A 24,778-nucleotide genomic window follows, 5' to 3' on the forward strand; every position below is an offset into this window, starting at 1 on the left:
ATGGACATCAAGGGGGGAAAGCGGCAGGGGGTTGGGGGTGGTAGTGGGATGAATTGGGCCATTGGGATTGACATGTATACACTGATGTGTATAAAATGGATGACTAATAAGAACCTGCTGTATAAAAAAATATAATCCAAAACTTAAAAAAAAAAAAAAAGAACTGTCCCTATACTATAAATGTTAAGTACATTATACTGCTCAGATAGTGTAATCATATTATGTCCATAAAGAAATACTGAACATGAACATTTTAAATTAATTTCCAATTTTCTCTTCATTAAAATGGAAGAAAATCCAGTGTAACTTATAATGTATTTTCTAGACTATTCTATTCAACAAATATTTACTGAATATCTCCTTTGCACCAGCCTCTGTATTAGGTACTAGAGATAGACTATGGATTTTCCTGGAACTCAGAGTGATTCTTCTCATCCTTGTCTTACCCTGATAAGGCTGATCTTGTCATATTTAATTGCTCCTATCCTATGTTGCTCTCTTATATCTAGGAACATATTACTATTTGTAGAACTCAAACTCTACATCTGAATTTGCTCAAGTTAATACGAAGTACACAATTTTCATCAACTGCTGGGGAGGTTAGCTCTAATATCACCTCTGCTCAGTGCCTGTGCTAATGACTTGCTGCTCTCTAAAGGGCTTCTCTCTATGTTTACCCTTTGTGGCAATTCTGCTCTTAAACCGAAGCACACTGTGCTATGAAAATTAGTTCTCTACTCCTTTGTGACATTTCACACTGTAAAACTGGAAGGAAAAGCATCTTGCTAGCTCCTTCATTAGAGGATCAACTTCCTGCTTGGGATATGAGCTGAGAACATCTTCTTCCACTGAACAGAACTTTGGCTGCTATGATGTCCTGTGTGATACCATTATGCATACCTTGGTAAAAGGGTTCTGTAGTGTTTCTGTTTAACCACAGAGCCCCATCTTTCTATGTGCTGTAATAGCACATCTTGATGATAAGAATCAGTAATTATAGCCATCATATTTTTCTTACAGTTTTTTCCTGAAATATATTATCTTGTCAAAACTCAACTTAAAAATATCAACTAAAATCAGGCTACAAAAACATTCTGATAGAGGACTTGTAAATAGATACACCCTGTAGGTAGGTAAAGAAAAGACCTTTGCATGAACCCCAAAGAGCAGATGAATGGACAGATCATGAGAGAATGGGGCCAAGCAGGAAGACTTAATTTTTCTGAATCATAGGCAATAGCACAGTTCTGTTTCACTAAAGGTGAATGTAATGGTTCTTGTGAATATGTTATTATTTTCAGTGGACTATCAATCTGAGTACCTCTAGCCTGCTGTTAGATCTAAAAGAGAAAAAGACTGAAAGGGTAGTAAAGTGGAAATAATAGAGGTATCTCTAATTCTGGTCTACAAATTTGCTCTTTTCTCATTTAACTATGAAGTTGGCCTAGAAGCATTTTGAAGTGGCCTCAGGATATAATACTAGGAAAAAAAATGCTTGAGAACACCTGGATCAAGATGAATGTTTAATTGGAAATGCATAAAATGGAGATGATAACAGTTTCCAGTGAGACAAAAGGAAAACTACAGGAACATTATTACTCAGAAAGAAAAAGGAAAATTACTTTGTGAATCAATACAGAATTAGGATTATAAGTATTGAAATTAATGGGAAAAAATGATGGTGTGATAAAGAGGTTAGCACAAAAACTACTTCTCTCCCTAAGATGTGTATTAAAACCAGATTTTTAAACTCTGTAATAGAAAAACTTCAAATTTCAGTTTCCCAATACCTACTGTTACCCTATTGAAGATGTTTAAAATTTTAATAGGCATTATTGATGTTAAATTAAAAATTTTTTTCTTTTAGAGCTTTGAATATTATCTATAAACTGCACTAATGAAGTAATTCTCACTTAATGAAATATTAGATATTACTCTTATGCATTTAAATCTTAGCTAGAGTTTTTACAATTCATATTTCTTTGTAAAGTTCATTGACATTGGTCTTGGCTATAATTTTTTATATATATACACCAGAAGCACAGGCAACAATAGCAAAAATCAACAAGTGGAACACATGACACTAAAAAGCTTCTGCATAGCAGAAGAAACAATGAACAAAATGAAAGGGCAGCCTATAGAATGAGAGAAATATTTGCAAATGATATACAGGCTTCCTCCGTTACCCAAAAGTAGAGTGTTCCTATTAAACCTTTCACAAGCTGAAATGGTATCAAGTGAAGAAGCAATCACCTTTTTTCATAAAAGTGAAAATCGTCTTTGGATTTCTTTTGGTTAATGAAAACAGGTACTACGTAGATCTTTGTAAAAGTGAAGTGGGTAAAGTGAACTTTCAAAAATCAAAGGATACCTGTGTCTAGTCAGGGTTAATATCCAAAAAATATAAGGAAAAACCAAATAACCTAATTAAAATTGGGCAAAAGACCTGAATAGACATTTTCCCAAATAAGAAATCCAAATGTCCAACAGATATACGAAAAGGTGCTCAATATTACTAACATCAGGGAAATGCAAATTAAAACCACAATAGGATATCATCACATCTGTTAGGATGGCTATTATCAAAAAGACAAGAGATAACTGTTGGTGAAGGTATGGAGAAAAGGGAACCTTTATACACTAGTGGTGGGAAAGTAAATTGGTTACAGCCATTATGTAAGACAGTATGGAGGTTCCTCAAGAAATTAAAAATAGGCAATCCCACTTCTGAGTATATATCCAAAGGAAATAAAGTCAGGATGTTGAAGAGATTCCCGTACTACGTTCACTGCAGCACTATTCATAATAGGCAAGATATGGAAAGAAGCCTAAGTGCCCATCCATGGATGAATGGATTAAAAAAAATGTTACACACAGACACATACACAAACATAGAGGAATATTATTCAGCCATAAAAAGAAGGAAATCCTTTCATTTGCAACAACATGAATTAAACTAGAATACATTATTTTAAGCAAAATAAACCAGACACAGAAAGACAAATACTGCATGATCTCACTATTATGTCAAATTTTAAAAGTTAAATTCATACAATCAGAGAGTAGAACTGTGGTTGCCGAAGTCTGGGGGGTACAGAAAATGGGGAGATATTGGTCAAAGGGTACAAGCCTTCAGTTATAAATTGAATAAATTCTGGAGATCTAATGTACAGCATGGTGACTATAGTTAATATTATTGTATTGTCTCTATGAAATTTGCTAAGAGAGTAGACTTTAAGTGTTCTCACCACACACACAAAAAAAGGTAACTGTGAAGTGATGGATGTGTTAAGTAACTTGATTGCAGTAATCGTTTCACAATGTATGCATATATTAAGTCATCATATTCTACAGCCTAAATATATATAATTTTTATTGTCAATTATACCCCGATAAAGCTGGAAAAAAATGGAGTCACTTAAAAAAAGCCAAGATTATAGTAAACCAATCCTTCAGTCATTTAGCAAGCGTTTATCAGATATACATATATAACTTGTCAATACTGGGCAAAGCATCAGAAAACATGGAGCCTACATTCCAGTGAAGGAATTGGTAAGTAATAACTATATAAGTACATTTTACAATAAATTTTTAAAAGTAACAATTTGACAAAATATATCAAAACAATAAAAGTGTAGGGGGGCCTAATTTCCATAGGATTATTATGGAGTGAGTGCCTTTTTAGAGATTGAAAAAAGTTTGTATATGAGGTAGGTGAGTGGCCAGAGAGGTGGCCAGGAGCAGGTGCTCTTGGTGAGGTAACTTCCATTATTGGAAATGGCATGCATCTACAAAAAGAAAACAGAGGTTGTTGAATCTCAGTGGTCTCTAGAAGAGTATGAGATGTGGTTAGAGAGAAAATTAGGACTTTCCAACCCCTTGGTAAGAAATATGAGTGCTATTTTTTTTTTTTTTTTTTTTCCATATGTGGGCCTCTCACTGTCGTGGCCTTTCCCGTTGCCGGACGCGCAAGCTCAGCGGCCATGGCTCCGTGGCATGTGGGATCCTCCCGGACCGGGGCACGAAACCGTATCCCCTGCATCGGCAGGCGGACTCTCAACCACTGCGCCACCAGGGAGGCCCTGAGTGCTATTTTAAGTACACTGGCAGTTACTGGTTTTAAGTGAAGAGTTCCAGTTTATGTATAGGCTGATTACTTTTGCTGCTTGCTGAATGGGGGAACAGACTGGAGAGGGCAAGGGCACCCTTATGCTATTAAAGTGTGGTTAGAAGAGGAATATCTGAGAAAGGAGGAGAGACCGATTAAGTAGGAAGAAAACTTGGTATGTTTTTACACAAGCTGAGAGCTAGGAGCTTCAAGATAGAAGTTGTGGTCAGCTGTAGAGACTGCTGTATATTCAACTAACACAGAATCTGACTGCTTATCCCCCAAAAGTTACTTATTTCAAAACAATACAGTAGGCTACTGAGAATTATAAGTGGATACTGAGTGGTCTACGAGGATTTATTTAGGAGTTAGAAAAATTTAAGTTTCTAAAATATTTCCTACTAAAGAAAAACTTAAGTTTTTAATTCTCCAAATAACATGTGAAATGTCTGTCAGTCAAATGGGAAAGTTATAAAGTTAAGTGAACATTTTTGCTGGATTAACTATTTTACTTCACATCTTAACAATTTTGACATCATTAGCTCCTGGTCTGAGAGTAGAATGTAGAGTCAAATTTCTGGTGTTCTGTCAGTCATTCCTTAAGCTATTGTAACACTGCTTGATAGTCTCTAAATCACATTACAGTATTTTAAAGGACCAAAGGCTTACATAATCCCTTCATGGGGCCTAGACTATAAAATAAGTGCTGCACTTCACTACATTTATATCAGTCTAGACATAAAATTTCATTAAAATTCATATGTGGGTTAAATTTATAAGGATGGCTATCCATCTGTGTCACGAAATACACTGATGCATAAGGCTGAGGAATGCAAGCTAAAAAATAATTCAGACAGTCTGCATAATAACAAATCCAATTAGAACAAAAACCTCATTTAACATTAACGTTATTTAATAGCTTTGTGTCTTTCAATGTGATCAGCATAAAGACCAGATAAAGTTCAAGTAAACTTTTCAAATACTAAGATGTTATCAAAGTTTAATTCTAAACATGCAAGTATTTTTAAATTCACTTTGATGAATGCAGTGAATTGTGAATTCTTCATAACCACAACTTTCTAAAATAGATTCACATTTCCACCTGAAATAATGTACCTAAGTATGAAAGTTTATCCAAATGTAGACTTGCTGAAATTAAACCCTTTCTTAGTTTTTTAATAAAACAGATACATATGACCTTGCATTGTTCTCTTTGTATTGATAAATTTATGAAACGAACTACTTTTGTCTGTCTTCTTGGTCTATTTCATTATATGTCATCTTATGCTTTCAAAACACTTTAATAACCAGAATGTGTCTTCATGCTATTCTTCTAAGGTCAGTTAGATAGAGACAATATGCTTCATACAAAAATTCAAAATTTAAAATCTTCCCTTATTCTAAATCTAAACCATCATTACCTTATTAATATTTTGAAAGCAATAAAATATTTAAGTTGTTCAATTTTTTTTCTCTTTCCTAACTATTAATTCACAACAATGTTCTAAGCCTTTCCACCCACTTTGGGCCTCAATTTCCACATCAGTAAAAGTGCCACATGGGACCTTTTTCTTAATTGGCAACTTATTAAACCCATTAAACCACTCTAGATGAAGACACAATGATCTTAAGAGGAGGAGGAAGAAGAGGGAAGGTGAGACAGGCTGGGACCTGCGACCCTCTGCTGCAGTGCTTGCACCTGGACACACCTCTCCTCGAGCAACAAAATACAAAGAAACTGTATGATAACTGTATGAAACTAAAGATAACTGTGTGTATGCTCAGTTGGGACAGATTCTGGACCCAAAAGAGACCAAAAAACCCAACTGCCACTTTTAAAGAGCCTGGAGCAAAAACAGGGTACTAAGCATGCCCCCTGCACACAACACCTCCAGAGGGGTGGCCAAAACACCTAAGCCACCCCTCCGGCCTGACCCCTGGACACACCCCTACCCTCACCCAGTATAAGGAACAAGCTTTTCCCCCTTCAGGGAGTGAGAAAGCAAGGGAACCTGTTGTTTGTTCTCGCTCCCCCCTGCTGCAGCAGGGGCCCCAATAAAGCTTTGCTTGAATTTCTTGTCTGGCCCTGGTCAATTTCTATTGCCTGGGGAAGGCCAAGAACCCTGGTCAGTAACAAAGGGGTAGGAGAAAAAACTAATCACAGGGGAACCCAGTGAAAGCTTGCAAGTGTAAATAGATTTGCAACGATATTTAAATCCATGAGATCTAAGTCTTCCTAGAGAAAAATGGAGACACAGCATCTTTCTTGGAAACAAATTACCTACTACAAATTTGCTTTATCCTATTAAAATATCATGGAACTTTAAAAAGAAATAGATTAATTTTATGGTAATGATAGTTTCAACAACTTAATGAAATGTTTAGTCTGAGTTAATTTCAGTCTTAGAAGGCACTTTAAATTCAGTCTAAATTTGCCTGGACATCTTTAATCAAACCACTCATGTGGACCATCAGTCACAGATTTCTACCCAATTTTACATCAGAGCTGGCTGAGGCAAGAGGAATTTAATATTGTGTACCACTCACAACGTGAATTAATGATGCAGTTGAAGGTAGAAAATGGCACCTTTTGTCTTTCTTTTAGCCATTACCTCCTAACACATAAACAAATTTTCTTTATCATTGGATGGAGAATTGCACATTTAGAAATCAGATACATTAATGAGCAATCAGTAGGCTTGTGTTAAATGATTAAAAAAAGAAATCTTCAGAATACAATATGGCAAACAGAAAAAAACACATCCTTTGCGTAAGCGTTCAACAAAGAAAAATAATACCTAACATTTATTCTTTATTTTCTTATCATTCCACCCTCACTAATTACAATTAATCTTACAGGTGGTTTTTTGAGGTCTTGTCACTCCTATGTCCACTTCTATGTGAATTTTCTACCTTTCACTTGTGTTTGGTTTATCTAGCCTCATTCATTTATTCTTTAATTCAATCATTTATCTACTCTGAAATGGTGTTAGATGCTGGTTCACACAGATAAATAAAATACGATCCCTTCCATCAAAATGACTGTAGTCTCAAGGAGGAAACAGAATAAATCACACAAGATAGTGCTTTACAAATGGAACAATAAATATTTCTACAGGGCAAAATTGGGGGAATGTGAATTGGTGGGTCAAGAAATGATACATATCCTTAGTCCATTCATATCCTTATTCCATATTCATATTCTTAATCCATTAGACTGAGAATGAATGACAGGGTAAACATTGGTCAGACTCAGATTTCTGCAGTCCTCTGGCTGAATATGACAGTCCTAAACTTGGAGGAGGGTAGAGTCTGATTAAAAATTAATGACAGGGCTTCCCGGGTGGCGCAGTGGTTAAGAGTCCGCCTGCCGATGCAGGGGACGCGGGTTCATGCCCCGGTCCGGGGGGATCCCACATGCCACGGAGCGGCTGGGCCTGTGAGTCATGGCCGCTGGGCCTGCGCGTCCAGAGCCTGTGCTCCGCAACGGGAGAGGCCACAACAGTGAGAGGCCTGCATGCAGAAAAAAAAAAAAAATTAATGACAAATGTAAAGACTTGAAATGTATTGTTTATGATGGAAACAATGAATGGAAAATGCAAATGATCATTGGAGAAGGTAAGCCGCATATCAAAAAGGCTTTCTGGATCATTAAACAGAGGAGTATCAACAGTATCAAACCTCAAACTGGTAGTACTTTTTGTTTATGTGTTCTCTTGTTTGCAGATCAAATTTATTTATTTCAGTTATCACTGCTTCTGGATTCGTTAATTTAAGAAAAAATTTCCAAATTCAGCCTTGAGTTTATGTTGATTTTCACACTGCAGTTTATTGCCATTTTAAAAGTGTATGAAAGATGACTGAAAATGTATTACCAGGACACAGAATTTAGATTAGATGGAATAGCAATTTTTTTTTTTTTTTTTCCGTACGCGGACCTCTCACTGTTGTGGCCTCTCCCGTTGCAGAACACAGGCTCTGGACGCGCAGGCTCAGCGGCCATGGCTCACAGGCCCAGCCACTCCGCGGCATGTGGGATCCCCCCGGACCGGGGCATGAACCCGCGTCCCCTGCATCGGCAGGTGGACTCCCAACCACTGTGCCACTAGGGAAGCCCCCTGGAATAGCATTTTTAAGACTGAGTTCTCTTTATTCAGGAACTGATGTGAATACTGCAGACAGACACTTCAAATGTGCCCTTCTCCTGTCACATCGTTTGCTAAATTCGAAGTTTGTTCATTTTTTTGCTTGTCTTGCATTGACTGTTCCTTAATGGAAAAATAAATTTATATTTCAGAAATTTTGACCAACCTTGTACAATAACTTATTTGTGATTAAATGTTTTCTGCACTCTAATCTGCTTTCTACGATCATCAATTCTTTGTTTTTGCTCCCAGGTTAGTAATGAATGGAGTGATATATCTTCTATAGCAAATTCCTTACTCATTTGTGGTCCTTGAGGAAAAGCAGATAGGTGCAAAATTAGGCTTCCTGGTTTGAATTTCTACTGCGTCTTTTCTCATTCAAGTTTTGCTTTTTCTGGTTCTTGGTGGGACAGTGATTCTTCTATTGTATCCTGGACATTTTGGTTGTTATGTTGAGAGACTCTGGCTCCTATTTAAATCTTTTATTTTTGCAGGCATCCTGTTTAGGTTTAGCACACAACTTACCCTAATTTTGTGTACTGTGGTCCCAGTGACAATTCAATCTTCAGAGTCTCTGCAGTGATATTTTTGGTCTACTAGGTATATCTGGTGTTACTGGGGCTTTTGCTGGTCCCCACTGGTGCTATCTGAGGTAGCTGAAGGTGTTGCCTCAGGCTGACTACCTGGTCCCTCTAGGTGGAGGAAGGGAGAATTGCTTCCCAGGCTGAGTGTTTATTGTGGTAGAAGAGGACTTCCCAACTAGGCTGTTGGTACTGGGAAGAGCAGGATAAATGAGTTTACAATATCTTGAAGTCCTGGAAGTTCTAAAATAAGAGATAATTTAATCCTGAAGAAATTTAAATTATTTAGGTAGCTATTTAATATATTTCACCAAGTGAATATCTGCCTCTCTCATGTATAACAGAACATCAATAGGTAGTAATACGCATAAGACATCGTGCGTGTTCATGTGTTTACCATTTTAAATTAGCTTAAAGAATAAAATCAATAAAAAGAAAAAAGGAAGTCTCTTGCCCCAAGGAGTTCTGAAAATGTTAAAACATAGCAAAGGACACTAATTTAAAGTCTTTACAGTCAAGTAACCATACTGAAGTCATTCATCTGAAGTAGGAGGAGAAGTAGTATATTTAAATATTCATGTCTTGGACTTACTAGATTTATAGGACTTACTGAAAATTCATGGATAGAACCTGCCTTGGAATACTATTTTTCCTTCCAGTTTTATTGAGATATAACTGACATACAGAAGTGTATAAGTTTTAAGTGTACAGCATAATTATTTGACTTACATCATGAAATGATTATCACAATAATTTTATTGAACACCCATCATCTCATATAGATACAAAATTAAAGGAACAGAAAAAAAATTTTTTGTGGTGAAAAATATTAGGATTTACTCTCTTAATCACTTTCATATACTTCATACAGTATTATTTATAATTTCATGTGGTACATTACATCCATAATACTTATTTATCTTATAACTGGAAGTTTGCACTTTTTGACCACCATCATCCAGTTCCCCCACCTCAGCTTTGGCAACTACAAATCTGATCTCCTTTTCTATGAGTTTGTTTTTGAAGTATTATATAACTGACCTATACTATGTTAGTGCCTGTTATAAAATACAGTGATCAGATATTTCTATATATGTCAAAATGATCACCACGATAAATCTAGTTATGTCACCAAAGATATTACATAGTTACTATTTTCCCTATACATGGGTACATTTCATACCCATGATTCATTTATTTTGCAACTGGAAGTTTGTAACTCTTAATCTCCCTCACCTATTGCTTCCCCCCCCCTTCCCTGAAGCAATCTGTTTGTTCTCCGTATCTGTAACTCTGTTTCTATTTTGTTATGTTTATTTTTTTCATTTTTTACATTCCACATATAAGTGAAATCATGCAGTATTTGTCTTATTGTATTTCTTATTTGCCTGGCTTATTTCACTTAGCATATTACTCAGCCATAAAAAAAAAGAATGAAATCTTTCCATTTGCTACAATATGGATGGACCTTAGATTATTTTTTAAAGTTGCTAAATAACTACTGCACAATGTTAGTTGAGAACTAGTATGGTTTTAGTTTCATCTTTCAATCCATCCAGCAAATTCCCTTTATCACTTAGGGGTCTGAATGAAAATGAAAAGAGAGCCATTGTATTTGTTTCCTGAGACTTCTGTAACAACTAACTTCAAATTTAGTGGCTTAAAACAATACAAATGTGTTCTCTCTGTTTTTGTAGGCCAGAAGCCCACAATCAGCTTCACTGAGCTAAAATCAAGGTGTTGGCAGGGCTGTACTCCCTTTGAAGGCTCTAGGGCAGAATTGCCTATTCTAGCTTTTGGTGGCTGCCAGCACTCTTTGACTTGTGCTGCATCACTCTAATCTCTGACTCTGTGGTCCCATGTACATCTTCTGTGTGTATAATCTTCCTCTGCCTGTCTCTTACAAGGACACTTGTGGTGGCATTTAGGGATCACCTAGAAAATTCAGGATAATTTCCCCTTCTCAAAATCCTTAACTTAAATATATCTGCAAACCCCCTTTTCCTCAAAACATTCATGATTTCCAAAGATTTGGGCATGGACATATATTTTGGAGCCAGTATCAGCCTAATACAATCACTTTTTGAAAACTACATTTAACTTTTCAAGTGCAGGAGTAAGAACAGGAACTAAGAAACTGAAGCTGTTCAATAGGCAGAAAAATGGACCACAAATATATTGATATCCTAATCCCCAGAACCTGTGAATATAACAGGCGATGTAGGAAGGAGAAATTAACGTTGCTGATAAAAGAATGCTAATCAGCTGACCTTGAGATAAAAAGGTTATCCTGGATTATTCAGGTGGGCCCAATCTAATCACTGTTGCTGATACTTGACATGTTTTGGCTGTAGGCAGCAAAATGCAGAGAAGTGTTTCTTTTGTTATCACAAAGATTTGGCTCTGCACCATGTTCTAGCAGGATGCCTATACATTTACCTCCTGGCACCGCACTGACTGTCAATGTACTATATAAAACTAGATAGTAAATTCTGGATATAAAGAGTAACTATTCAAAACTTTTCACCAGCTAATGATATTTAAATGGGATAAATCCATTTTACACCAGAGCATAGGTGGCATAAGAGCTGTCCTATCATCACTGTCACCAAGGTCCAGCTGGCATTTCTCTCTACTAGGATATCAATGCAGCTGGAGGCCACAGGACAAATGGACCGCAGTCCTGCTAAAGGCAAGAGATTTTGAGGGTTTTTCATTACATGATCTCACAATTTACAATATAGAATTATTCAATTGATTGTAAACATTTAACATTGTCTTGTTCTGAAGCCATCAAAGGAATATATTTCTTTTTAACATCTTTATTGGAGTATAATTGCTTTACAATATTGTGTTAGTTTCTGCTGTCTAACAAAGTGAATCAGTTATATGTATACATATATCCCTATATCCCCTCCCTCTTGAGCTTCCCTCCCACCCTTCCTATCCCACCCCTCTAGGTGGTCACAAGCACCGAGCTGATCTCCCTGTGCTATGCAGCTGCTTCCCACTAGCTGTCTATTTTACATTTGGTAGTGTATATATGTCCATGCCACTGTCTCGCTTCGTCCCAGCTTACCCTTCTCACTCCCAGGGTCCTCAAGTCCATTCTCTATGTCTGAGTCTTTATTCCTGTCCTGCCCCTAGGTTCATTAGAACATTTTTTTAAAAAATTCCATATATATGTGTTAACATAAGGTATTGGTTTTTCTCTTTCTGAGTTACTTCATTCTGTATGACAGACTCTAGGTCCAGCCACCTCACTATAACTCAGTTTCGTTTCTTTTAATGGCCAAATAATGTTCCATTGTATATATGTGCCATATCTTCTTTATCCATTCATCTGTCGATGGACATTTAGGTTGCTTCCATGTCCTGGCTATTGTAAATAGTGCTGCAATGAATATTGTGGTACATGTCTCTTTTTAAATTATGGTTTTCTCAATGTATATGCCCAGTAGTGGGATTTCTGGGTCATATGGTAGTTCTATTTTTAGTTTTTTAAGGAACCTCCATACTGTTCTCCATAGTGGCTGTATCAATTTACATTCCCACCAACAGTGCAAGAGGGTTCCCTTTTCTCCACACCCTCTCAAGTATCTATTGTTTGTAGATTTTTTGATGAGGGCGATTCTGACTGGTATGAGCTGATATTTGCATTTCTCTAATGATAAGTGATGTTGAGCATCCTTTCATGTGTTTGTTAGCAATCTGCATATGTTCTTTGGAGAAATGTCTGTTTAGGTCTTCTGCCCATTTTTGGATTGGGTCTTCTTTTCACTCTGTTTTTTCTTTTTTCTTTTGCCCTACCCAGGTACATGGGGGATTTTCTTGGCTTTTGGGAAGTCTGAGGTCTTCTGCCAGCATTCAGAAGGTGTTCTGTAGGAGTTGTTCCACATGTAGATATATTTTTGATGTATTTGTGGGGAAGAAGGTGATCTCCACTTCTTAGCCCTCCACCACCTTGAAAGTCTCTAGCAATATATTTCTGAACAAACCCTATGGTAACAATTATTTTTATCTGAAGAAATTCAAATATCTATTAGCACTAACTGATCACTGGCACGTGTTAAATTTTGCCCCCTGTCCCCACCCCATTGAAATGTTGAAGTTCTTACTCCAGAACCTTAGAATGTGATCTTATTTGTAAAGTTGGTATATGCAGACACAATTAGTTAAAATGAAGCCTACTGGAGCAGGGTGGGCCTCTAATCCCATATGACTGTTGTCCTTATACACAGGTGACATTTGGACAAATATACACAGAGTGAGAACACAATATGAACATAAAGGCAGAGATGCGTGTGATGAAACAGAAGCCGAGAAATACCAGATTGCCAGCAAACCACCAGAAGCTAGAAGAGTCCCGAATAGATTCTCCTTCAAAGTCCTCAAAAACAACCCACCACGCCTACTCCTTGAGCTCAGATTATAGCTTCCAGAACAGCAAGACAAATCACTTTTGTTTAAGTTTGTGGCACTTTGTTACCCTCGTCTAGCAAACTAATACATTCACCATGATGACAGAACAACATGCCTGAATAAAACCAAGTTGGCTTTAAATTCTAATTTAACTCTCACTTAGAAGCTATTCCTTATCCTTTTAGTGCTTCAGTTTCCTTATCAGTAAAATAAAGATGATGATAATAATTACTTCATAGGACCTAGGTATTATAACCAAGCAAGAATCTATTGAAAGTGTTTTAAATAGCTTCTTGTTCAATTAAGTGCTAAATAAATGTTAACTAATAATATTAACATCAGCACTTTAGAACTATAACTGCTATTTAATATAAATGTTGATTCAATTAAATAAAATGAAGATAATTATATATACTTTATAGTGTTTTAAGGATTAGAGATATATAGTATTAATTCTAATTATTTTAAGATAATTAATATTTTAATTTTAGCATCTCTAATGTTGAAATGTGACTTATAATGGACAGGTTCTTACAATTATAATAACCAACATTCTAAAATTTCATATTTTTATTTGAAATAATGGAACACCTTATAATCTATAATGCCTTATAAATTAAATATACTTCTATAAATAGTATAAGTATATTTAATTAAAATTCCAGGTACACAGTTGATATTAAATAAATTGTAGCTATTCTGAATATAATGGGATGAGGTGGCTGAAATACGTGAAAAAAAAGTTGGTTTAGACTATCTAAAAATCTAAATAATTGTGTACACTTAATGGTATAAATAATGGGATAAGAGAATGGTGTTCACTGAAGAGTAGGGACCAAAAGACTGATAGAAGTGCTCAAGAAAAAAATGTGAGGAGACTAACTGATGACAGTCATTCCACATAACTTTTTCAGTGAGTTCTGAGTTAAAAGAAAGCTGATGTGAATGAGCAACAGTTGAAGAGGGAAGTGGAGTTAAGAACATTTTAAAGTATAGCATAAATGACAACATATATTCAGTAAAGAGGAAAATATAATGATGAAAGAGGGAATAATTAATTTATCAATATCCTTAAGGCTGTACTGTACTTTTGCAACGTTCCCCACGTGGGACCTCCATGGACTTCCTGAGCTGTGTTCGGGAGACCCGGGCCATCACTACTCTCAGGCTGACACCCCGTGGCCTTGCCTCAGACCCGAGGAGGAGTGGGAGTGTCACTCACCTTTCCTTCTACAGAAGAATAAAACCTTTTCCATCGTCCTGCAAAGCGGGTGCAGGGCCGCTTGGATGACAGCAGACGTTCCCCACTTCATCCCCTGCTTTGCAACACCTCTTCATCTCCGCAGAACTCTAGGTCTTTCAACCAGGCCTCACCGCTAGCGAATCTCCTCAGCCTTGCACTTTCCACGGCAGGGATAGTTTCCGAAGCAGCTGAACGCCACCGCGCATGCGTACTGTCTTGCGTGCGTGTACGCCCTAGCGCTCATTGGCTGAAGGAGCCAGAAGCAGGCTCTAGCCGCAAGCGCCTTTTACCTCACGCTTAATTTCGGAAGTGTCTGGTGGGCAGCTGTGTGTTCCTCTAGTTCCCAGGTCAGTTAGCCGACCTCAGGGAAAGAAAGACGAGGGCAGGTGGAAAAGTGGCTTCTTCGCAAGATAGGACATATACCCAAGTCGGGACCCAGGAGTGTGAAGGACTTTTTCCACAGAAAACTTCTCCAGGTACCCTACACTTTTGTTGTTTTGATACAATTCCTATCATGCTTAAAGGCAAACGCCGCGGTCCCAGAGCTTACTCGCCTCCTACATCTCCTTGGCCACTTAAGTCGGTGTTTCAGGAAATTGGTGGAGGCTAGGATTCCGGCTCTATGAAGCAACCCCTGTCCCTGCCTTGGTTTCAGAAAGTGTGGCAACACGTGCCCCCATGCCCCCCTCTGTACGGGTGAGAAGAAAAAAAGGCATTCCCACATTGGCCCTTCTCCTCTACGTTCGATAATACTCATCTGTGAATATGTTTGTAATTGTGAAGGGGTCGCTTAGTCCTGTCCGTACCCTGCCCCGCCCGCCTTTGGCATGTAGTAAATTTTTTTACTGAGTCCCACAAATTGTGTATAAAAAATCGTAGAGGTTATGGATAAAGTAAGGGGTAACGTTCTTCCTACAAAATTACTTTTCTACTGGAAGGTACAGGAATAACCAATAAATCACTTTGCTGTCGTTGATCTTTGGTATTGGGTTTTGTAAGGGCTGATCTATTTTAGCACCTATTCTTAAGGTGGAGCTCTTTCTTCTAAGCATAATCCTTCTGAGTGCCCTAAATGAAAGCTTCAGTTCTTTACTCGTTCATCCTGGTGTGATCTGAATGTGAGCCTGTAGCCTAAGTGCTGTGTTCTAAATTGTATTTCAGCTAGAAAGAATAGCTTGTGTGAAATAGCTGCTCATTTCATTATCCTCCCGTCAATGTTTTGCCCCATCACATTGATGTGTGTTGTCTTCATGTCTCATTTTGTGTATGTGAGCTTAGGAGTCGGCCAGAACATCAAGGGAAAATGCCATGTGGAATTTGAGAGCTCACTTTTCTGTGGCTTTCTCCTCTCCAAGATGTTGCCCTTCAAATTCTATCACCTTTAGCAGTCCTGAAGTATGACTACTTTCTCCTCTGCCTAGTCAGACTGCTGCTTTATGCTTAAAATGTACTCCCTTTTTCTGCCGGGTTTAATATGGGACTCTTCTCAAATTGCCTTCCTTCAGCCTCAAGTCTTATCTGAGTTGATTGCTTTCCAGTGTCTGAAGATAGTCACTTAGGTAATTTATGCTGGCCAGCTTTTATAGTTGTTTTTTGGCAGATCTGGTCTGATACAAACACAAGTCTGATACTCCGTCTTGGCCAGTGCTGGATGTCTCTACCTTGAGACTCTGAGATGCTAAGGATTTTAGACTTTAATTTGTAGGAAGTGGAAATCCACTAAATAGTTTTAAGCAATAAAATAACTATTGTTTTACAAAGCTTATGCTGGCCATAACATGGGGAATGGATTAAAGGATAATAACACTGGAGGCATGGAGACAATTGAAAAGGACACAGTTGTAACTTAGGAAAAAAAAAAAAAGAACCTGAAATAAGGTAGTGGAAAGCTGAAAGAGAGATTGAAATAAAACAGAAGGGAGGCAGCTCGTCTACTTTAGAAGAAATTACCTTTCCATATATCTAGTGTTAAGGTGAAGGGGAAAAGCAGGAAGACTAATCAAAATATAATGTAAAATATTACAGTAAAATGATTTGGATTAGAGATGATGTTGGACTAGAATAAGCTCACAGTAGTGGTCAAATTTTGGATACATTTGTAAGTAGTAAAGTGAGGATTTGCTAATTTGCTCTGAGAAAGAAGTAAAGGACAGAAGTGTTTTACACTGAGTGGAAAAATGGACTTACCTATTCTAAGATCAAGTAGACAATGTAGGGAGCAGATCTGTGTTGGAATGTCAGAGGTCTGTTTGGATGCGTTGAATGTGAGGTGTATATAGAAAACCAAATGCCAGTATTAAATAGGCTGTTAGATACCTAAACCTGTTTGGAATATAGAAGAGGGAACTTGTCTGAAACTATCAATTTGGAAATCAATAATATATAGATGGTATTTAAATTTCATGAGACTGAGTGAAATCATCCAGAAATGAATATAGATTTTTAAAAATTCTAGACATAAATTCTATTTGGTTTTTAGTTAGCTCTGACGGGATTTGCTTTTACTTTGGATGAGTAGTATGATAGGATTAAAAAGTGACTCCAAATTTTTTTAAAATGAAGGTTATCAATGGAGTGATCCTGGAACACTTCAATATTGGAAACGATGTGGAACTAGCAAAGTTGACTGAGAAGGTGTGGCCAGAGCAGTAGGACAATTGCAGTGTCTTGAAATCCACGTGAAGAAAAATGTTTTAAGGAGCATGCAATGATCATCTATTAGAAATGTTGCTGTATTAATATGAAGATTGAGAAATCACTATCACAAAGTGGAGATCCTGGTTAAGAACAGTAAGAATGCTGTCAATCAAGTGCAAAAGGGTGAGGAAGCTTGCACTGAGAAGGGAGGAAATAAACTGGAGGCCGTTATTATAAGCAATAATTCAAAGAAATTTTACTGTCAAGCAAATGGAAGAAATAAGGTGGTAGTTGCTGGAGGAAGTATGATTATAATGCTCTTTTCCTGAGAAAACATCAGCATGCATTTATGCTAATTTTCATTATTCAATGGAAAAAGGAAATTGATGATCCATGAGATACTTGAGAAGTAGGGGGTATTGCTGGATCCGTGCTGTGAATTCACTAGAGAGTATGGGCTTTAGTGCACAAGAGGAGAGTCTGGCCTTTGCTAAAAGCATGGAAATTTCACCCACAGTAACAGGAAAGAGAGTACAGTATTTTTGGGCCAGTGAAGATAAGTGGGTAGATGTCCTGGGAGCCTATGAAATTTCATTGTGCCTCTTTTCTCAGTAAATCAGAAAGCAAGAACACCAGCTGAAAGTGAACTTGAGAAGGTTTGAGAAGAAAGAAAATACAAAATGGCATGGGGATAATGAGAGTAGGATGGACCAAGGAAAAAGCTTATAATTGCCCTTCAATATTAAAAGCCCACTTGAAGTGGACTATCATGAAATGATAGTGAGGAGAGCATGATTGTGTCTTTTCCTTCAGTCACATTCAGTGTCTCAAATGGATAGGTATTTAGTTTTTTTTTGTTTTTTTTTTTAACATCTTTATTGGGGTATAATTGCTTTACAATGGTGTGTTAGTTTCTGCTTTATAACAGAGTGAGTCAGTTATACATATACATATGTTCCCATATCTCTTCCCTCTTTGTCTCCCTCCCTCCCATCCTCCCTATCCCACCCCTCCAGACAGCCACAAAGAACCGAGCCGGTTTCCCTGTGCCATGCGGCTGCTTCCCACTGGCTATCTACCTTACGTTTGTTAGTATATATATGTCCATGTCTCTCTCTCGCCCTAACACACCTCACCCTTCCCCCTCCCCATATCCTCAAGTCTGTTCTCCAGTAGGTCTCTGTCTTTATTCCTGTTTTACCCCTAGGTTCTTCATAACATTTTTTTTTTCTTAAATTCCATATATATGTGTTAGCATACGGTATTTGTCCTTCTCTTTCTGACTTACTTCACTCTGTATGACAGACTCTAGATCTATCCACCTCATTACAAATAGCTCAATTTCGTTTCTTTTTATGGCTGAGTAATATTCCATTGTATATATGTGCCACATCTTCTTTATCCATTCATCCGACGACGGGCACTTAGGTTGTTTCCATCTCCGGGCTATTGTAAATAGAGCTGCAATGAACATTTTGGTACATGACTCTTTCTGAATTCTGGTTTCCTCAGGGTATATACCTAGTAGTGGGATTGCTGGGTCATATGGTAGTTCTATTTGTAGTTTTTTAAGGAACCTCCATACTGTTCTCCATAGTGGCTGAACCAATTCACATTCCCACCAGCAGTGCAAGAGTGTTCCCTTTTCTCCACACCCTCTCCAGCATTTATTGTTTCTAGATTTTTTGATGATGGCCATTCTGACTGGTGTGAGATGATATCTCATTGTAGTTTTGATTTGCATTTCTCTAATGATTAATGATGTTGAGCATTCTTTCATGTGTTTGTTGGCAGTCTGTATATCTTCTTTGGAGAAATGTCTATTTAGGTCTTCTGCCCATTTTTGGATTGGGTTGTTTATTTTTTTGTTATTGAGCTGCATGAGCTGCCTGTAAATTTTAGAGATTAATCCTTTGTCAGTTGATTCATTTGCAAATATTTTCTCCCATTCTGAGGGCTGTCTTTTGGTCTTGTTTATGGTTTCCTTTGCTGTGCAAAAGCTTTGAAGTTTCATTAGGTCCCATTTGTTTATTTTTGTTTTTATCTCCATTACTCTAGGAGATGGGTCAAGAAGGATCTTGCTGTGATTTATGTCATAGAGTGTTCTGCCTATGTTTTCCTCTAAGAGTTTGATAGTTTCTGGCCTTACATTTAGGTCTTTAATCCATTTTGAGCTTATTTTTGTGTATGGTGTTAGGGAGTGATCTAATCTCATACTTTTACATGTACCTATCCAATTTTCCCAGCACCACTTATTGAAGAGGCTGTCCTTTCTCCACTGTATATTCCTGCCACCTTTATCAAAGATAAGGTGACCATATGTGCATGGGTTTATCTCTGGGCTTTCTATCCTATTCCATTGATCTATCTTTCTGTTTTTGTGCCAGTACCATACTGTCTTGATTACTGTAGCTTTGTAGTATAGTCTGAAGTCAGGCAGCCTGATTCCTCCAGCTCCATTTTTTGTTCTCAAGATTGCTTTGGCTATTCGGGGTCTTTTGTGTTTCCATACAAATTGTGAAATTTTTTGTTCTAGTTCTGTGAAAAATGCCAGTGGTAGTTTGATAGGGATTGCATTGAATCTATAGATTGCTTTGGGAAGTAGAGTCATTTTCACAATGTTGATTCTTCCAATCCAAGAACATGGTATATCTCTCCATCTGTTTGTATCATCTTTAATTTCTTTCATCAGTGTCTTATAATTTTCTGCATACAGGTCTTTTGTCTCCTTAGGTAGGTTTATTCCTAGATATTTTATTCTTTTTGTTGCAATGGTAAATGGGAGTGTTTTCTTGATTTCACTTTCAGATTTTTCATCATTAGTATATAGGAATGCCAGAGATTTCTGTGCATTAATTTTGTATCCTGCTACTTTACCAAATTCATTGATTAGCTCTAGTAGTTTTCTGGTAGCATCTTTAGGATTCTCTATGTAGAGTATCATGTCATCTGCAAACAGTGACAGCTTTACTTCTTCTTTTCCGATTTGGATTCCTTTTATTTCCTTTTCTTCTCTGATTGCTGTGGCTAAAACTTCCAAAACTATGTTGAATAAGAGTGGTGAGAGTGGGCAACCTTGTCTTGTTCCTGACCTTAGTGGAAATGCTTTCAGTTTTTCGCCATTGAGGATGATGTTGGCTGTGGGCTTGTCATATACGGCCTTTATTATATTGAGGAAAGTTCCCTCTACACCTACTTTCTGCAGGGTTTTTATCATAAATGGGTGTTGAATTTTGTCAAAAGCTTTCTCTGCATCTATTGAGATGATCATATGGTTTTTCTCCTTCAATTTGTTAATATGGTTAATCACATTGATAGATTTGCGTATATTGAAGAATCCTTGCATTCCTGGAATAAACCCCACTTGATCATGGTGTATGATCCTTTTAATGTGCTGTTGGATTCTGTTTGCTAGTATTTTGTTGAGGATTTTTGCATCTATGTTCATCAGTGATATTGGCCTGTAGTTTTCTTTCTTTGTGACATCCTTGTCTGGTTTTGGTATCAAGGTGATGGTGGCCTCGTAGAATGAGTTTGGGAGTGTTCCTCCCTCTGCTATATTTTGGAAGAGTTTGAGAAGAATAGGTGTTAGCTCTTCTCTAAATGTTTGATAGAATTCGCCTGTGAAGCCATCTGGTCCTGGGCTTTTGTTTGTTGGAAGATTTTTAATCACAGTTTCAATTTCAGTGTTTGTGATTGGTCTGTTCATATTTTCTATTTCTTCCTGATTCAGTCTTGGCAGTTTGTGCATTTCTAAGAATTTGTCCATTTCTTCCAGATTGTCCATTTTATTGGCATAGAGTTGCTTGTAGTAATCCCTCATGATTTTTTGTATTTCTGCAGTGTCAGTTGTTACTTCTCCTTTTTCATTTCTGATTCTATTGATTTGAGTCTTCTCCCTTATTTTCTTGATGAGTCTGGCTAATGGTTTATCAATTTTGTTAATCTTCTCAAAGAACCAGCTTTTAGTTTTATTGATCTTTGCTATTGTTTCCTTCATTTCTTTTTCATTTATTTCTGATCTGATTTTTATGATTTCTTTCCTTCTGCTAACTCTGGGGTTTTTTTGTTCTTCTTTCTCTAATTGCTTGAGGTGCAAGGTTAGGTTGTTTATTCGAGATGTTTCCTGCTTCTTAAGGTGGGCTTGTATTGCTATAAACTTCCCTCTTAGAACTGCTTTTGCTGCATCCCATAGGTTTTGGGTCGTTGTATCTCCATTGTCATTTGTTTCTAGGTATTTTTTAATTTCCTCTTTGATTTCTTCAGTGATCACTTCGTTACTAAGTAGTGTATTGTTTAGCCTCCATGTGTTTGTATTTTTTACTGCTCTTTTCCTATAATTGATATCTAATCTCATGGCGTTGTGGTCGGAAAAGATACTTGATATAATTTCAATTTTCTTAAATTTACCAAGGCTTGATTTGTGACCCAAGATATGATCTATCCTGGAGAATGTTCCATGAGCACTTGAGAAAAATGTGTATTCTGTTGTTTTTGGATGGAGTGTCCTATAAATATCAATTAAGTCCATCCTGTTTAATGTATCATTTAAAGCTTGTGTTTCCTTATTTATTTTCATTTTGGATGATCTGTCCATTGGTGAAAGTGGGGTGTTGAAGTCCCCTACTATGAATGTGTTACTGTCGATTTCCCCTTTTATGGCTGCTAGTTTTTGCCTTATGTATTGAGGTGCTCCTATGTTGGGTGCATAAATATTTACAATTGTTATATCTTCTTCTTGGATCGATCCCTTAATCATTATGTAGTGTCCTTCTTTGTCTCTTCTGATAGTCCTTATTTTAAAGTCTATTTTGTCTGATATGAGAATTGCTACTCCAGCTTTCTTTTGGTTTCCATTTGCATGGAATATCTTTTTCCATCCCCTTACTTTCAGTCTGTATGTGTCTCTAGGTCTGAAGTGGGTCTCTTGTAGACAGCATATATATGGGTCTTGTTTTTGTATCCATTCAGCCAATCTGTGTCTTTTGGTGGGAGCATTTAGTCCATTTACATTTAAGGTAATTATCGATATGTATGTTCCTATTCCCATTTTCTAAATTGTTTTGGGTTCGTTATTATAGGACTTTTCCTTCTCTTGTGTTTTTGTCTAGAGAAGTTCCTTTAGCATTTGTTGTAAAGCTGGTTTGGTGGTGCTGAACTCTCTCAGCTTTTGCTTGTCTGTAAAGGTTTTAATTTCTCCATCAAATCTGAATGAGATCCTTGCTGGGTAGAGTAATCTTGGTTGCAGGTTTTTCTCCTTCATCACTTTCAGTATGTCCTGCCACTCCCTTCTGGCTTGTAGAGTTTCTGCTGAGAGATCAGCTGTTAACCTTATGGGGATTCCCTTGTGTGTTATTTGTTGTTTTTCCCTTGCTGCTTTTAATATGCTTTCTTTGTATTTAGTTTTTGACAGTTTGATTAATATGTGTCTTGGCGTATTTCTCCTTGAATTTATCCTGTATGGGACTCTCTGTGCTTCCTGGACTTGATTAACGATTTCCTTTCCCATATTAGGGAAGTTTTCAACTATAATCTCTTCAAATATTTTCTCAGTCCCTTTCTTTTTCTCTTCTTCTTCTGGAACCCCTATAATTCGAATGTTGGTGCGTTTAATGTTGTCCCAGAGGTCTCTGAGACTGTCCTCAGTTCTTTTCATTCTTTTTTCTTTATTCTGCTCTGCAGTAGTTATTTCCACTATTTTATCTTCCAGGTCACTTATCCGTTCTTCTGCCTCATTTATTCTGCTATTGATCCCATCTAGAGTATTTTTCATTTCATTTATTGTGTTGTTCATCATTGTCTGTTTCATCTTTATTTCTTCTAGGTCCTTGTTAACTGCTTCTTGCATTTTGTCCATTCTATTTCCAAGATTTTGGATCATCTTTACTATCATTATTCTGAACTCTTTTTCAGGTAGACTGCCTATTTCCTCTTCATTTGTTAGGTCTGGTGGGTTTTTATCCTGCTCCTTCATCTGCTGTGTGTTTTTCTGTCTTCTCATTTTGCTTATCTTACTGTGATTGGGTTCACCTTTTTGCAGGCTGCAAGTTCGTAGCTCCCGTTGTTTTTGATGTCTGTCTCCAGTGGCTAAGGTTGGTTCAGTGCGTTGTGTAGGCTTCCTGGTGGAGGGGACTAGTGGCTGTGTTGTGGTGTATGAGGCTAGATCTTGTCTCTCTAGTGGGCAGGTCCACGTCTGGTGGTGTGTTTTGGGGTGTCTGTGGACTTATTATGATTTTAGGCAGCCTCTCTGCTAGTGGGTGGGGTTGTGTTCCTGTTTTGCTATATGGTTGGCATAGGTTGTCCAGCACTGTAGCTTGCTGGTCGTTGAGCGAAGCTGGGTGCTGGTGTTGAGATGGAGATCTCTGGGAGATTTTCGCCGTTTGATATTATGTGGGGCTGGGAGGTCTCTTCTTGACGAGTGTTCTGAAGTTGGCTCTCCCACCTCAGAGGCAGAGTCCTGACTCCTGGCTGGAGCAGCAAGAGCCTTTCATCCACTCGGCTCAGAATAAAAGGGAGAGAAAGTAGAGAGAATTAGTATAAGTAGGAGGAAATAGGAAAGAAAGAAAGAAAGAAAGAAAGAGAGGAGGGAAGGAAGGAAGGAGGGAAGGAAGAAAGAAAGAAAGAAGAAAAGAAAGGAAGAAGGCAAGAAGGAAAGAAAGGAGGGAGGGAGGGAGGAGGGAAGGAAGGAAGGAATGAGGGAAGGAAGGAAAAAATACAGAAAGAAAGAAGATACAGTAAAATAAAATAAAGTATAATAAAGTTATTGAATTAAAAAAATAATTATTTAGAGGAAAAAAAAAAGGGAAGGATAGAACCTTAGGACAAATGGTGGAAGCAAAGTTATAGAGACAAAATCTTACATAGAAGCATACACATATACCCTCACAAAAAGAGGTAAAGTGGAAAAAATCATAAAACTTGCTCTCCAAGTCCACCTCCTCAATTTGGGACGATTCGTTGTCTCAAAAAGGGAAGGAAGGAAGGAAAGATAGAAAGAAGGTAAAGTATAACAGAGTTCTTTAAATTAAAATTAATTATTAAGAAAAAAATTAAAAAAAAAAATGGTCGGATAGAACGCTGGGACAAATGGTGGAAGCAAACCTATACAGACAAGATCTCACACAGAAGCATACACATACACATTCACAAAAAGAGGAAAAGGGGAAAAAATCATAGATCTTGCTCTAGAAGTCCGCCTCCTCAATTTGGGATGATTCGCTGTCTATTCATGTATTCCACAGAGGCAGGGTACATCAAATTGATTGTGTAGCTTTAATCCGCTGTTTCTGAGGCTGCTGGGAGAGATTTCCCTTTTTCTTCTTTGTTCTCACAGCTCACAGGGGCTCAGCTTTCGACTTGGCCCTGCCTCTGCGTGTAGGTCGCTGGAGGGCGTCTGCTTTTTGCTCAGACAGGACGGCGTTAAAGGAGCCGCTGACTCGGGGGCTCTGGCGCTCTCAGGCCGGGGGCAGGGAGGGGCACGGAGTGCGGAGCGGTCCTGCGGCGGCAGAAGTCGGCGTGACGTTGCCCCAGCCTGAGGCCCGCCGTGTGTTCTCCCTGAGAAATTGTCCCTGGATCCCGGGAACCTGGCAGTGGCGGGCTGCACAGGCTCCCCGGAAGAGGGGTGGGGGCAGTGACCTGTGCT

Source organism: Lipotes vexillifer, unplaced genomic scaffold, assembly GCF_000442215.2.
Source record: "Lipotes vexillifer unplaced genomic scaffold, Lipotes_vexillifer_v1.1 scaffold1192, whole genome shotgun sequence".
In the NCBI taxonomy this organism is placed as follows: domain Eukaryota; kingdom Metazoa; phylum Chordata; class Mammalia; order Artiodactyla; family Lipotidae; genus Lipotes; species Lipotes vexillifer.